The 13,873-nt window shown below is 41.3% G+C and overlaps 1 protein-coding gene and 1 non-coding gene across 5 annotated transcripts in view; both read right to left on the bottom strand.

The window, feature by feature from the left end:
• Nucleotides 1-13,873, bottom strand: part of gjc1 (gap junction protein gamma 1) — a 44,288-nt gene that overhangs the window by 8,414 nt on the left and 22,001 nt on the right. Inside the window, exon 1 of one of the 4 annotated variants that reach the window (XM_069709131.1) lies at nucleotides 5,769-5,897. The exons of the other annotated variants lie outside the window; for them this stretch is intronic. The gene's annotated coding sequence lies outside the window, so the exon portion shown is untranslated. Of the gene's footprint in view, nucleotides 1-5,768; nucleotides 5,898-13,873 lie in introns of those variants that run through there. 4 annotated transcript variants of the gene reach the window in all.
• On the bottom strand, nucleotides 11,804-11,875 carry trnac-gca (transfer RNA cysteine (anticodon GCA)). The gene has a single exon. It is a non-coding gene; the product is annotated as a tRNA-Cys (tRNA).

The following is a 13,873-nucleotide window of genomic DNA, read 5'->3' as shown; positions in this document are numbered from 1 at the left end:
CTTTAACAGCACCAATGTGATGTAAATCAAGGAGCAGATTAATTTTGAATTAGAGAGATCACAACCCCATGAGTAATAAGTCTACTTGTGTATATATTACGTTACATTAAACTAGATTTAATTTATGGCTGCTATTATACTGCTATTATCTTTAAGTTTTTTTTGTTTTTTTTTTATATCCAGAATCTGTCAGAGTTTCAAAAGTGCACAGTTTTGTCTACAATTTTGATATTTTGGGAATTTTTCTCCAATATTCTTTGGATTTGTTCAACCTACATGTCAACCACAAGTCACCGAAACTTCGACTTGAAGTTTTGTATCCCTCTGCTGAGTGCTAGTTTATGCACCAGGAACTGTCAGCAACCCCTCACCCCCCCTTAGCTTCCCCACCCCATTAGCGCCCCCCCCCCTCCTCCTCCTCCCCACCCAGACCAGGAGAGACACTCCAGCCCAGGCACACAGCTGCCTGGGTTTTAATACTCCTGCTACCTCAGCTACATATAACCTGGCATTTTGCTTTCTCATCCAATTTATGTCTGCAGGAGCTAGTGGGGCAGTTAGGGGTAAGAAGCTGACTTTGTGCATTAAGTTACCAGGGTGAGTCAGCCTCCCGAATAGAAAACACACAGGCGCGGCAGGCAGGCTTTCTGTCTGTTACTCTGATACACAAAATGAACAGCAAATTGGTGGAAATCACGTCGCACAAGAAAACATCAAAAAGCACACCAGACTCGGGTTCAAAAGTTAGAGACGGAAACAGTCACGAGGAAAAAAAAAACCTCCAGTGTTTGCTCTGTGTAAACTCACTGATTTTATACAATAGGAGAGCACTAACGAGCTTTGAAAGGGAATCACGTTCAGGATCAATGGCTCCATAACATCAGACCAAAAAGGTCATGACTGTATAATCACAAGTCGACATATTCGGATGTATCAGTCTGTCTGATACATCGGCGGCCGTGACATAGCTCGTAGCCCTACCAGAACAGCACGAGGTCAAAGGCCAAGAAGATCAGTTCCTGAGGGGTGAACTCTCCACATCACGACCTCACGAGCTGACTCAAACAGACAGTTACAATTACAGTTAGCATCACCGCGGGGATCCCCTCAGTCATTGGCTTTCATGCTCACAGGATCCACAGAGACTCATATCCAGATATAGTACGCAGACGGACTCACAGACGGGCAACAAGCGCTCGCACGTGCAACAGCCTCGCAAAGCATGAAGAGAAAAAGCCACAACGTCCCCGGATGCACGAGCAGCATGACTACATGACACCGCATTGGAGGTTAGCTGAGGAGCTCCTTATTCACTGCGGTGAGTCATCGAGTGGACGCGGCGCTCCAGCTGAAGGGCCCCGAGCTTGGGAAGGGACACCGGGGGAATGAGCCCGTGCACGGGACAAAACCCCGAACCTGGGCACGAAACGGCTGCAGGTGGATCAGAGTTGAACTGGAAAACTGGGACATGTGTTGTAACTGCGTGCATCATCCAAGGGACCTCTGTGCTGCAACAGGTGTATATCATACACGTGCAAGGTCGTAGTTTCTGTATGTCAAATGACTAATACTATTTGTGGGCCCTTTTTGAGAGAGAAGTGGCTCATTTGACTATAAAACTTAACATTTAGGTTACTATAGTTACTTGGAGAAAGCCTTGGAGATGCAGGTTTGCATTGCTTTTCTTTCCTGCAGGGAAGAGAGTGTTTGTTAGTTTTGTGTCTGAAATCAGAAGACGTCATGTCCATCCCTGGTAGGATGGGCTAAGTGTCTGGGATGACGTGACAACTGTCTATCATTTTGGTGCCTCAATTCGTAAGAAGGTGTCTTTTTGCACATAATGTGACCTGTTTGACGGATATTTCTTGGAGCAGATGCGAGTGCAAGATTCAACATTTAAAGGCTTTATTTGTCACATCCAGTCGGTGAAATGTAATCCAACGAGACATACTCTTGAGGTCATGCTAAAAAAAAAAAAAAAGACTAGCCTGAAATAAATGACATTAATTAGAGTAAAAGTAAAAAAATATAACCTTAATATAAGGACTATAAGTAATAAGTGTTATATCCAGAGGTCAAAGGTCACCATCCAGATGGTTTGAGGGACAATAAGCAAATGAGTCCATCATTAATAAAGAGCAGTTCTCTTTTGTTTTCTATCTTCTTTCTTCTTCTTCTTCTTCATGCCTCTAAACTGTCTCCATAAAACATATTTCTGCCCAGCTTTGATATATGCAGCATAAACACACACACACACGCAAATCCGCATTCATATTAATGAGCACGGGCCAAAGGCAGTTTGGATACTAAATGCACTGTAAGTCTCAGGAAGAAAAAAATCTCTAATGAGTGTATGCAAGGCTAATAGATTTATTAGCCTCTGGTTGAACTCTAATCAAGTGAAGCATATTAATGTCTGCATTTATTGTATAGACAAATGAAACATGTTTAACTGCTCTGTAAAGCTATCATTGTACATGACTTCAATGAATCTATTCATGTTCACTATATTTAGATATGGAGACTAGGACAGTATTCAGTTATTGGAACATATTTTATATTATAAAACACACATTCATACCGATGCATTAGCTACAATCTGTGAGATTGTGCATGCAGAGTATGAATGTCAGCGTAAGCTTGGGATGAACATGTCCTCCGTCCGCTTCATCATAATTATCAATTAGATTTGTTTTAGTGTTTTTTTTAAAGTGATTGTAAAGATTTTAAGGCGAATCCGGTAAAAGACCCCCTTCAGAGCTTTCTTTAGCCAAGATTGATTTGGCTCTTGATCCCGCTGATCTGCTGTTGGACTGCTGCCTTTAAAACACTCCTCATTTTCACTTTTATGGGATTATGATTGCCTTCGGTGGTTTGTCAACAACTTTTAATGGCTGGCATGATTTGAATTTCCCCCGAAGTATCTCACTTGAAAAAAAATACTCACATTTGTCACATCATGTTCTAATTGTATATGTTCTTATTAAATTTCTAATAGATTCATGAACCTAAAAATAATTTTAACTATGCGGCCAATGTTTTGAGATTTATTTTAGGTTGCAACTGCAGACTGCTGCGTAATGCTACTCCTATTTTCATTTTATGTTTTTGGCATCTGGCATGACAGAATAATAAACGTTTATATATTCCTTTTTTTTTTAAATTTGTTAATTTATTTATATTTATTTTAGAGTGTGGAGGACAAGAAAAAAAAGGCTCCTATGCGTTTGTGTTTATGGCATTGCATTGCAGTATTTATCTCCTGTTGGCTGCAGTAATAATACAAGTTCTTATTTTGTTGGGTAAGATTCAAAATTCCCGAACTGAGACATGCCAAAAAAAACAAACCCCTCATTTATAATCTTGTTTTTGTTTTGTTTGTTTTCGAATGGCAAAATGTCAAATTCTATTCAAGAAAAAAACATGAAAGCCACACTTCATAAATTTGGACTTGAAACTTAGAACAGTGAGTCAGTCAACCTTGATAGGGCTGAGCAGGTTGTTAATCTGCTGAGCAGGTTGTTCATCTGCTTTCAACAATAAACAAAGTGAAAAGATTGATTTAAACTGTTGCTGAAACTCAACATTTTCAGAGATTTTTACTGCCAAAGCAGAAGTTTCATAGCTCAAAGGGAGGCACATCTTTAAGCCAAACCAGCAAGAGAATGAGAATATTCAACAGAGAAGGGTTAATTGCACTGCTTGCTTCATGCACATGAATCTACCCATGTGATGAAGTCATAGTTAAAATTTTACATTCAAAGAAGTCCTCAACAGAATTTTAATCAGTGAAGTTCCACACCAAAAACCCATTTCAAAATGAGTGGTGTCAGACTTTGAATCTGTTTTTGCTGCTTTGTGCTGGAGTGTGTGCGGAGATTTAATAGGCTGTCTTTGTAAAGCTTAATCACAAAAAAAAAAAAAAAAAAACACCTTTTTCAGTCCTCAAAAATGGACAACGCAGCTAATAATGAATTGGGATGAGATGGAACTTCTGGCACAATGAAGTCTATTGTTCGAGTACCATACAGGCTGTCGATAGACTTTTCAGCTATTGCCATACATTTTTTTTTATAATTGTCACCCTCAAAACATAGACGGCTACACAGTTGATTTTATGTCTGTGTAATTACCCTGTTAAAGTTAATTCACTAGGAACTTGAATGCAGTCAGAATGAAAGCCTTGAAAGCATGTTGTTCGAGCCAATGTTCCTCTGACTGTCCTTGTTTGAGGGTCAGTGCCCCGGTGCCCTCTCCCTCTGTTCTGCCACTGGCATCCTCAGGCTTCACTGATGCCCTTCTGAGCGGCCACCTTGTCCACACAGACCGCACAGATCAAACTAATCTGCTCGCACAGTTGCTGGCCAGACATCTGTCCGTTACAACCCCCCCCGCCCCGCCCCCCTCGCCCCAGATCATCATATGTGGGTTAAACCGGTGCTGTTTCGATGCAAAGAGAGCCCACGTAAAAAACAGCAAATTTCTGTCATGAAAAAGGTCACCTGCCTCTGCTTTGTGAATTCACCATATGAGCAGAGTTAACCGAAGTAGCAGCCCTTGAGGAGGACCCAGCGTTTGGCAAATGCTTGGCTTAAAAAGCACAGGGGGTTTCTCATATTGTGTTTCCTCTTCTCCTACTCTGAAGGGGCTGGATAAGCTCCTTTGTGAGGCATACAGAGATATTCAAATCATCCAAAAAAAAGAAGAAAACCATCCAGCGTAGCTAAAAATGGACCTCTTATCAACATTTTCTGCTTGTCTATTTTTTTTTCTCAGCAGCAACTTTGTTCAAGAGTCCCTGAAGTGATTAGGAACATGCATGCGAAGAGTGACTTTGCATTAAGTTCACCCACAGAAGGTTATCAGAACTGTTAGTTGCATCCATTTCAGAGACTAAAGTCTACTAGATTATACTGTGCATGTATTTAGACACACACACAAACACACACGCTCACGCACACGCGCACGCACGCACACACACACACACACACACACACACACACACACACACACACACACACACACACACACACACACACACACACACACACACACACACACATTTAACTTACTTGCAGAGTGATCAATGCATGCAGCCATGAAACACAAATAAACTTTATATTCCAAAGAGTTGAGGAGACAGTGCACCCCAATTTGGGCCTCTTTCTCCTAGAACGTGCAGCAGAAGACATAAAGGAATCCAAATTAAAAAACAAAAAGAATCTGACTAGTGAGAGATAAAAATAGAAACCGCTGAAGGTCTTGTAATGTGGTCAAATATGAAGCCTGGCCCGTGAGGGAATTTGGAGATGAGGAAGTCTTTGCTTAAGATGGAAGAATGAGCTATTCTGCTTCATCCTACGTGAGGGAGGCGGGTTCTCAAGGAGCACGTCTGCCTCTGTGTTCGTGGGAAAATAAAAATTCCCTCATTAATAGTGTCCGAAGGGAAGAAGCACAACGGCAAACCGGTTCCATATGTTACAGGAGAATCTCTGAAGGCAGTAGCAGCCTCTCCGTGTGCATCTGCGCCTTTTATTCAGCTTCACGCAGGGCAAAAATACATGAAATGCACCTTTTTAGCCAGTGCAAGGCAAGTTCAGGAAGTTATTGCGCCGTTTTACTTTGAAAGTGCCTGTCTTTTAGTCAAAAACACTGAGATCTGGCTTCTCCGTCAATAAACATGAAGAATTTTTACCTTTAGCTGAAAAAACAAGATGAAAAATCACACAAACAAGGAGCAAAGTAAAGTGATGAAGCAGCATACTCACTCTACTCCTGCTCTCCCAGATGCCAGGTACTGTGTCCTTTGTCTCCCAACCTGAGGCCCCCCATCTCTGTCTCCTCATCTCACTTAGCCTCCTTTACATACTCCTAACCTGGGCTGACATCAAATAGCCCTGACCTAAAATCAACAGCGGCATCCCGACAACAACAAAAAACTCAAAACAAAACACACGGCTCGGCGGCAGTCCTCTCATGAAGAGCCTCAGTGTGTGTGCTTAACCAAGTGTGAGCTCTTCCTGAAAGGGAGAGGAATGAGGGAGGCAGAGCATCTTGCCTCTCTCCCTGTGGTACTCACAATGGTCCTCACTTACCCCTTCATCCCCTTCCAAACTGGGTCACAGTTGGGGGTTGGGGATGGGGATGGGGATGTGTGTGGAGGAGGAGGAGGAGGAGGAGGTGGTGGTGGGTGTTTTAATACCCCTTCAAGGGGTAAAGGGAGGGGAGGTCTGGGACTCACAGACAGTGACAGCATGAGAGGGGGATCCATGGGTTTTTGGAGGTAGGAGTCAGATCTCTGGCCACCGAAGAGGAGCAGGACTGGACAAGGGCTTGAAGAAAGGGTAAGAAGAGCAATTCAAAGTCTGGCCTGTGTGCTCTTATATCACTGATAATGGGCTTCTTAGATGACGACTTTAAAGCTGCCACGTGTCCCATTTTAAGACCATTTTTAAGACCTTTTTTTTTTTCAAATTCGTAAAAGCTTCAGTGTCTAGTGTTGAAATAAAGTAAACTTGAACGTGTTTGCACAGCGAGAACATCACTGAGAACCTTTTCTGCCTCCATAATAAAGTTCCATAAAGTGGGAGCTGTTACTGCAGCTACAAACACAGAGCCAAAGCTTTCTAACATGTTTATTCTTGGCGACCTTTTACAACAAAAGGCGACGGAGCCAATGAGAAATGTGATGAGGTCAGAGAGGAGACACGGTTTGATCTTCCGTCACATTTTGTGTACAACTGAGTGCAACACTGTGAACGTCTTCCAGGAGAGACTGTGCACTGTTATCTCCATATTTAAATGACACAGTATCTCTACTCTCTCTACGATCGCCAGCTTTCTAGACTAACCACAGAGCTGAATGTATCGGTAAGTATTATCTTTTTGCAAATACATTGATATTAGTATACTGTATATGCTGGTCAGTAAGTACTAAGACATTGCAGGGATGCCAAAGTCTTGTGCTTCATGCTTCCTAATGAGCTGCAGCTGTATTGATGTCTGTTGGTTGAACTGGTTGGACATCCGTGACATTTTATATTCAAGGTTCTCACATGATGATCTTCTGTCCGGTTAAAGTTCCCGATAATGTACTGAATTGATTGCACCCTTATTGGGATCTGGATAATTTTTGTGCTCATGTTAAAAAGCAAAAATGTACAAATTGATATTTGCCTGTCCTCAGCCCAGCATCATGTCAACGTATGTAATTCACCCATCAGTCCACTTGTGTATATCCTGTCAGTGTTACGTTTTGCCTCACCTCGGCGTGAAAAGTACAAGACGTATACGCATGGTTACCGAAAACGTATTAAGTTAAAGTACAGAGGAAGGTTGGGGGGAAATCGAATGGTTTAACTTTCATCCAGCATTTGTTTGAAGAAATGTTTTTCCTAATCAAGTCATTTTTGTGCTCAACTTAACCTCATGTTTCTTTCCCTAAACTTAACCACGTGGTTTTTCATACCAAGGCTTGGTAAGAAGTGACAGTCACACAATGCTGTATTGGATTAATGGGTGCGTTGCCTCTGTAGTAATGTATCAGTTCTTCTTTACTAACAGTACTGTTCGGACCACAGGCAGAAGAGAGGAGAAGGCCAATGAGGTGCCAACGAACTAACAAAAACGAACAACAGCACTTCATTCAGAGAGTCACGAGAGGATACTCTGAACTTGGAGATAAAAGTTGGGAAATATCCAAATAATCAGCTGACCAGGGCCATTCAGCTGCTAAACATTTAATGCCAGCCACATGTGGTCTCTGCTTTCAGAAATATGGAAACTTTTCATAATCTTCCATCACTTTCAGCCTCCGCATGCCCTCCTCACTCCTTCTCCCACTCATCTCCCTCATGCCCTCTCATAGAGTCATAATCATGCCACGCTACGAACAATACAAGATGTGCGTTTGATATTGTCCAAATCCAACTCACCAGCAGCGGTTGCCCAAATTAGGACTGCACGCTATCTCAGCCTCTTTTCTTATCGCTCTCTTCGGAGCGGACCAATTGCTATCATCAAATTTCACAGATCACGCGCTGAGAAGTCACAGAGCATAAATCCTCTTTAAATTCATATCGTGTCGCTCAAAGTCCGCAGCTTCTGGTAAATGTTTTCTTTAATGTACAGCTATCATCTTCTGCCATTTTTTTAAATATATAAACGTAAGAATGTTAAGTTTTGAAGTGCATTTTTTCGGGGAGGGGAGTTTGTCATCTTGGTAATAACCTTGAATAATTTGACATTTCCTTTGATGTGAGTGGCTTTATAGTTTTTCTTTTCTTTTTTTCTTTTTTTTTAATGAGATCTGATAGTGATGTTGACAGATCCCCTAAATGAGGTGAACCAAACTTGTGATGGCACATATACACATATACAGGATGGCATCATGACGAAGAAGGAGGGGCAGCTATGCACAATTAATCCGCCTATATTGCTTTGAGTATTTCACTGTAGACTTATAAAACTTTGACTCTAACTTTCACACAAGAATAAAAAAAAAAAAAAAAAAAAACTGTGGAAGTCCCTACCTGAGTGAGTCTATACATTACAATCAAGGTTGTCCTGGCAGACTCAAAACCGCACGCCAGGCAGAGATGATTTATGACTTTAATCTTCTGCTGACATGATGCTACAATCAGGGCGTATAGCTCAGTGCTCGAGCATTTGACTGCAGATCAAGAGGTCCCCGGTGCAACTTTGAAGAAGTCCACACAGTGTGAGCACATTGTTGCTTTTGCAACGTGTGATTCATCAGCGCTTTGACTGTGAGCGGCCACTTCAATAGAAATTCCCTTTCCTCCGTGAATTCATCAAAGCATCCTTTTGTTGATGCAGAGTTTTCAGCCGCAGACGCTTCCTAAATGCAGTTCCACCTCATTTTCTCTTTTGTGCTCATGGTCTCTGCAGGTCCCGTCATGCTAAATCCACAGAAATAACCTAATTCTCTGCAGGTCGCACAGGAAAAGTGACAAAATGAAGTACACTCCAACCGGAGACCATGCATATGAAGCATACTGAGAGTGCTGATGAGCAGTACTTTTCTACAAAAGTGCAAAGTACAACGGAAATAGACAAGTTGGAAAAATATGAAGTAAATTGTGGATGGTGGTGATGGTTTGCTTTCATTGCATGTTACTTCCTGTTTGTATAAAGCAGATTTCTACTAATGTATACAATGAACTAGCATAATTTTCTTGCAAACATATAGTGTTACTTATTACAGCAGAGAGAGTATCTATTCACCTCATTTATCATTATCATCATCATCATCATCATCATTACATGAATTCTAAACAAATTATGGTATACAGTATTTTCTTATCAATATCATGTCCAATAAAAAATGAGCTCTACAAACAACCCTATAAGCCCTTACTGCATAAATCTGGACCTTCGTCTGTGCCACTAATTATGCATACACTACATACAACAATATTAAAATCACATGAAGTCCATAAACATCTGTGACACATACTATGAGGATGATGTCATGTCATGCTGCAAAGAAACGCAAGCCTTTCATTTCTCATACAACACCACAGCTCAGCAACAGTTTCACTGCTTGGCATCCGAAGCACCTTATCAACAACACTGTGGACTTGGAAATCTTCTGCGTGCATTTTAAGTTCATATAAACAGCCTTCAGAAAATATGTATATATGAGCATGTCATAACACAGACTGCTCGTAGATGGATTGTGGAGATTGGGGCTGCTTAACTCAAATCCTTCAGTCTGCCTGCATAAACCCTGATAATTTGATTCCTTTTATCGTCCAAGTAAACTTCAAAGAGCTTTAAGATGAAGCTTGAGTGACAAATTTGCCAGTTGGCTACGTGTCCTTATTTCCACAACATGCTTCCACTCAGGCCATCACAGAAATTTCTCAGTGTCAGAGCTGGAGACTGACAAGTGGCTCTTAATGCGCACTAAAGCCTGAGACAGCCGTGTCATCATTAGACGGGGACTTTATGAAAAAAAAAAAAAGTGCATCCTTTAAGAAGACTGTTTTTGGACTGATCCTCGTCAACATGTGAAGTCTTGAATTTCCAAGTTTACAAGAAAAAGAAAAAGTTGAATTTCAATGGTGGTTTCCTGATGGTGAACTTTCCCATCTTAAATCCAGGCAATAAAACTGCAGCAACTTTTTAAACACTAGTTCCCTGCTATCAAGTTAACTCCCACGAACATCCTGATTCAACATCACGTGAATAAAAAGGACCGCTCATCTCCTACCAGTTCTGATGTTTAGTGAAACAGCACCTGAACCTCTTGACTCTGTTTGTGCAATTTATAAACACAGTCAGAGACTAGAGGAGAAGCTGTGACTATAAACTGTGTAAATATTAAAGTGTCAACCGAGAGAGGAATGGTTCAGGAGAAACTGTGAAAAGATAACACCTCAGCAACTCCGGTGCCACAGTTCATCCTCACATATGGTCACAAACAAAACGGTGAATTATCTAAACTCAGTATTCATTAAATTCACTAAGAAGTGACCAAGATTTAATGTTTGTTTTGTTTGTAAAGCCGGAGAAAGACATATATCATGCGGGTCAACTGTCCAGCGTGGAGACAGAAATCAGGGAGCAAGAAAGGTTCTCTATGTTTGGATTGGCAGAGCAGTTTCCATTAAAATGATGGATTGGATACCATTTAAGTCATTTTAAAGAGGAAGAATGAAGGTCAAGAACTGGGAACAATCCTTCCGCTCATGTCAGTCTATAGTTGGCTTTGTGATTCTGTGTCTCCTAACAGGAAGCAGAGGGGTATAGCTCAGCATTTGATTGCTGATCAAGAGGTCCCCAGTTCAAATCTGGGTGCACCCTGCGTATTATTTTGAGCTAGAAACTGGGACAGGAATTTTTCCTCGACCAACATCCCAGGCAAGAGCAGCTATATTTAAACTATGCTCTAAAAACATGTGATTCTGATCACAGTAATTCTGGGAGGTTTAAAACGTTGTAATGTTCCTTTAAGATTCCTTTATCGCTAGTAAATCCATAGCTGCCTTTGTAGTCGCAAATCATTTCATGCTTTGCTGAAAAAGCCCTTAATTGTGGGAGGTCTTTTAAAAAAAAGATATGTAGGAAATTAGTTGAGCTTCCACTATAGACACATTAAGCACTTCAGAAAAAGCTCAAGGGAATTACATTATTTCATGGACTGCACAGTTTTTAAATACAAAAGTGAACACTAACAATTTGAAGAAGCGTGTCGTTCAGTGGTAGAGCATCTGGCTGCAGATCAAAAGATTGTGTGTATCAACACGAGAAAAAAAAAACACTCAGCTGGGCAATATCATTAGATTTGAGGGCATATGTTATCCCGCTTAATTGCAGTAACTGCATAGTCTGTTGCTGTGGCAATAAACAGCGTCAGTGATGCATTATTGGTGCAGAGTGCTCACCGCAGGTTAATCAGCATGTTTAACTATTTTATTTAGTTCTCATGTAAATACTGTGATTGGAAGTGCTTTTGGGAAATGAGTGACTGAGCCCCCTGAGAAGTATTCCAGCAGCAGAGTGGGGGATTTATTTGTGTGTGTGGTGTCTGGATGGAACGGAAACCTGCAGACTTTCAGAACTCACCAGCAAACAATTTGACACCTGTGGCTGAGATGTTACACAATGTCCTGTGTTGCGTGCCAGTGGTTCTCAATCTCAGTGTAAATGCTGTGGGGTTTTTTTGTTTTGTTTTTTATTCAGGGGATTCCAGGCTTCCTACAGGGGATGATTGAAAATCAGGATCCAGCTTTGTTATCCAGTTATGCACAGACTTAAGGGCGTATAACTGAAACACAGGGGGCACCCAGATTTGAACTGAGGACCTCTTGATCTGCAGTCAAATGCTCTACCACTGAGCTATACCCCCCATAAAAAGCTAGTGAAAAGTTGTTTTTTTTAAAAAAATAATTTTTCATCATAAATGAGGGGACACCCAGATTTGAACTGAGGACCTCTTGAGCTGCAGTCAAATGCCAAGTTATAGCTGAGCTATACCCCCTTCATTAAAAAAGGGTATCTTTATTCTGTGTTGTCCCTTTAACATACACAGTATGGCAAATGACAACAGTTGTATTAGTGTCTATATTGTCTTATTTGTTTGCACGTGCTTTTGGTAAACAAGTTCAATAAATTAATTATTGTTTGTGTTGTCTTTCTCGCTCTCATCAGTTCATCAGTGTATCTCCAGCTTTGGTGGAAGCATGTAAATCCTTCTTTTCACCCTTAACTGCGAGAAAAACGCAAATCCTTATTGGATTTTTATCTGCAGCATGGACCAAATTAATTAACGGAAGGCTAATGGAGGCTGCAAGCACATGTTCATTATCATACACAAACATGTGCCTAAGACTTTCAGAGGCTCATGAGTGAACAAACACATTCGGGTTGATAAATATTTGCAGTTCCGACAGAAGTTGCCACCTTGACTCAGGCTGTCTGTTTGTCTTCGTGGGTATAATTCAATGTCAAACAGAGCTGAAATGACAAATAGAGCACAACATATGAGGGGAGGTGGGCGTGTGGGGGGGGATAGCTACAGGGTGAAACATTTGACTGCAGCTCAACAGGTTCCCGGTTCAACTCTGGGTGACCCTGCTGTGCATAAACAGAGCATTGTGCTGCTGAGCTTTGCTGCACGTGGAAGCCAACATGATAGCAAACAATAAAGAAGCCCTAAGCTCTGTGGAGAAGCTTAAAATGCAAGAAATGTACACCTCCAATCCCGGCTATACACATGTTCTATAGGTGCTCATTTTGTTGTTGCACATTTCTTTTGCTCTTTGCGACAGTCTGTTCCTATAACTTCTCTCAGGTTTAAATTGTTCTTGCCTATACGCTCAACAACACACAATCATATAAGGTCTGTATCCCCCCCCCCCACATTACGATAAACCCATTTGATCTTATTTTGTTACTCGTGGTCTTAGTTCAACGGTGGAGCACGTGGCTGCAGATAAAGAAATCCCATTTCAAACTCTCATTGCTCCCCATTGTTGATATCACATCCAGTCATAGCTGCAATTTTATATGTATCTACGCTAAAATATGTTATCTATGGACTAAGTATGCAACCCATTATCGCGACAAAATGTGTAATACACACACCTGTCCACTAGAGGGAAGCGGGTCTTTTAACACATCTGTTGTCTGTCTGGGAGAAGAATATGCACATAAACAGATGCAGGTGAACACGTTTGCGACTCAGAAGGACGAGTCCGGGTCCAGGAGGGTTTTTGTCAAGTTTTTTTCTTTCTTAACCAATACCACAGGATTTTTTTTTTCTCCCTAACCCGAACGAAGGTTTGTATTTTCGAACCCTGACCTTGTGAGTTTCCACAGGATTTTGTTTTCCGAAAGCGCGTGGCACGTATACGCTTCCCTCTCGCGGACAGGTGTGTGCGTGTGTTACCTGGTTTGCTGCGATACCAGGTTGCAGCATGTAACCAAGAACATTTCGCAAACCAGTAACAGCGATTTTTGATTTTAAAAAGCATCATCACTTTCTAATGAAAAAAATTTGCTGCAGCTCATGTTTACTGTTAAGTTTATATTCATATCCCCTCATTATTTGCACAAAATACAGACATCTGCATATGTTCTTTGATCTGGCAAATTCTTCAAAGATTTGTGCATCTGCATCACATGTACTTCAGCAGCACTGAGACACTCTTCATCTCATGCTTTGCAATAAATGTCTCATTTAACTCATCAGCCTTGGCTCAGATTCTTATCTTGTAATTAGCGCGGAGGAGACGAGTTAACCTGAGGTGAATGGACACTCGAGCATCTCCGTGAGCATGTGTATGTTATCATACATAATCATGCATGCCATGACGCACGCACACGTGGAGGCGCATCATCTCCT

This window comes from Brachyistius frenatus, unplaced genomic scaffold (assembly GCF_029030835.1).
Source record: "Brachyistius frenatus isolate BFR_SWC_R1_liver_20210118 unplaced genomic scaffold, ASM2903083v1 Contig_80, whole genome shotgun sequence".
NCBI classification, from domain to species: domain Eukaryota; kingdom Metazoa; phylum Chordata; class Actinopteri; family Embiotocidae; genus Brachyistius; species Brachyistius frenatus.
The sequence above is the reverse complement of the archived record's forward strand: the minus strand, read 5'-3'. Positions and strand labels throughout refer to the sequence as shown.